Source organism: Etheostoma spectabile, chromosome 16, assembly GCF_008692095.1.
Source record: "Etheostoma spectabile isolate EspeVRDwgs_2016 chromosome 16, UIUC_Espe_1.0, whole genome shotgun sequence".
NCBI lineage: Eukaryota > Metazoa > Chordata > Actinopteri > Perciformes > Percidae > Etheostoma > Etheostoma spectabile.
Genome location: NC_045748.1, coordinates 20,105,436 through 20,108,517, shown reverse-complemented (window position 1 = coordinate 20,108,517; position 3,082 = coordinate 20,105,436).

Here is a 3,082-nt window from a genome sequence, read left to right as displayed (position 1 = left end):
ACGGGGTGCAGTGAACTACTCTGACTGGCTCATGAGGCAGACGGCTTTATGGAGCGGGAGATTGTTTGCAAAAAACCCGGAGCGTTCTATGAAATGATGCTTATAAAAAATAATCGCTGCGACGCAAATTGATGTGTGGAAGTCCAATGTGATCGCGATTAAAATTCGATTAATGTGCAAGCCCTACTAGTCGGCCTCTCCCTGGATTTCAAAACAGAGCAGATCATGACAGTAAGAAGTGGACCAACAGATCTCATGTGTTCTGGAAGAGACACAGTGAAGGAAAAATGAAGCCCTTTTCCAGTGATGGTGTGAGCGTTACTGCGCAGCCTCCAACTGAGCTGATGGCGAGATGTGACTTGAGCAACTGTCTGGAAAAGTTGTAAGTTTCTGGTAGCTGTGAAAGAGAATCTCAATCATTCCCAATCAGCAGAGACGGAGAGAGGGAGGTATATGTTAGGAGAAAACATAAGACAGGGTAATTATTGCTAATAACCAACAGAACATTAGACGTCTGATCGCGTGCAGATCATGTCTATATTGCGTCAAGACGTGCAAAACTAGGTCTTGCAATTGGATGTCTAACCAGTGGTACGTTTTTGGACGTCATGGTACATCTTAAAACAGATGCGGGAAATTGATTTATTAAGAAAGTAATGTTTATTTATGGACAAAATCAACATTTTTGTCACAATATGATTAATGACTGAATTATTTATTAAAAAGGTTTTGTAATACATTATTTATTGAGTAGATTATGTTATTTACATTTTCCTGTTTATTTTAACTAATTAATACTCAATCAATTATTTATCATATGAGTCATCGCACTCTGATTGGCTGAGGCGCACGTGATCCTAACCAACAGTAAACACCACTCTGATGGCGAGGCAACCACATAAGCATCGGCGGAATTCGGCGTGTGCCTGCTGCAGGAAACGAGAAAGGTAACTTACCAGTTGTCATTTCCTAGAGTTAGACAATGAGCTAATTTCCCAAACTAGGGCTGTTGTAATCCTCTGGGGTCAAAGGAAGGCCCCCGTTCCAATGGATATTGTCTATTAGATCTTTACAAATACACAAGCAGAAAAACGGTTCATTGGCAGATTCTGTAGATCTTATCTTCCGTTTGCTTTTTTTGTAAGTCTTTGATCCTCACAGCCAACAGAGATGATTGGGCTGAGAAAATGCTGTTACAGACAAGAACAGGGGCTGAACACTAATGGCTTCCTCTCTGAGTTTGTTTTTGAGATATCCGTTTTTTCTGTAGCAGGAATGCTTGCAAAAAGCGAGTGGTAAAATGGGGTGGAACATGCAGTTTCTCAGTGTTTGGGCTTTGTCTGTGTTTTCATTTACAGGGAATATTTGGTTAGAGGGGGTGAAATGTTTTTATTGAATAGTATAGATTTGAATAGATAAAAGGTTGGTATGTCCTATGAAACCATCAAGCACCAAAACAATTATTCCATGAATATGCTATGCATTCACAATAGATTTGAAGAATTTCTGAAATGCATCTACATTTTTCTATCATTTCGGCCCCCAACTCGCTTTACACAATGCTCTGTCAAATTGTGACTTCTATAACAGAGCTGGGACTGTTCGGAAAAATTGAATACATGGTATATGCTATGAGCAAGTACCTTTTTAAGGCAAATTTTAAAAAAACATGCAAAAAAACTTGTGTAATGTTGTTCTATTACTGTATAATTCCACCGATTTATAAATGAATTATATTTCTTTAGGCTCTTCAGTAATGCCCTGATGGCAAAGTTCAACATGAAGGGGAAGGGAGAGAGAAAGGCAAGAAGCCTTGGAAAAGACCAAAGTTTATAGGCCATACAAGGTAAGCCATATGTTGACCAAGGGAAGAAAAATAGCTGTTGCCATCTCGAAATAATGACTGATTGGACAAAATATTCCTTCCCGGTAGACATTCAAAATAATGCCATAGCTATCTCAACATTGTTGAGTTTGTATGTATTCCAGTATTGGTAGTGGTGCACAGGCAACATTGGTTAAAATATGGGGGCTTGGTATATGACTGTAGATTACCTTTGCACATTTCTAATAATTGGTTTTCTACTTGTGCAGAGGAGTCATGAAATGTGAGAACACAGCACAGAGGGCTTCATAAAGAGTATGCATGCACCACAAGAAGGGGAGGTGGAGACACACAACTGTCACCAGGACGATATCCATTGGGAGAATCTTTTCAACGCTTGTGTTCAATGGTTCTGGTTGGTCTTACCTCTTATTTTATATTTTTATTGTATTTTTATTGTGTTGTACAGACAAGGAAGGGTGGGCTATGTGGTTAATCAGTCTGGCAGACAATGGTAAAACATGTGATTAAAAAAAAAGAATAAAGAAAAAATGAGTGGGGATTGAATGCGATTTATTGTGAGCATCTGTGTATGACTCAGTCCCATTTTTTCAGAACGTAGATTACCGTTTCCTGTAACAGTTCATTTCCTGTAGCTTTGTTTGGTCTCAGCGCGGCAGCAGGTTTTACCTGGAAATGCATTAACACTTTCCGTTGCCATTATCTGCTACTAATACAAAGGAAAATAAACAGAAAAAGTATGCCACCTTCGAAATGGGACGCCAGAAGCCAGAAGCAGCATAAAAAACAACGTCTGAAATGAGTTTAAATTGATGTAGAAAAGTGTCCACAATAGACCACATTTGGACTGCAATAGCCCTTATATAGCGGCCTGTTGACATGATACTGGACGTTGGTGGACGTCTCTGGCGTTACAGTTGCACCTTCAGGGGAGCAAAACTGGATATGCAAAACAACCGTGAGAAAAGACGTTGTTTGGACAAATTCAGTTAACATTAGTAATGAAACCTAAACAGCTAAGTAAGTTGAAACTGCCTGCGAGATTATCCTGTGCTATCCGGTAATTCCTTTACTATGCGACAGTAAGTTGCGTAGTTATGACACTCTCGTTAGCCTATTTTCCAAAAACGTTGGCTGTGGCGCCATAACGGAGCCTTTATACATTGTGTTACAAAATAAACAATAGACAAATAGAGGCTTTAAATACTTTAGATGTCAAGTTATTTGCTGTCAAAG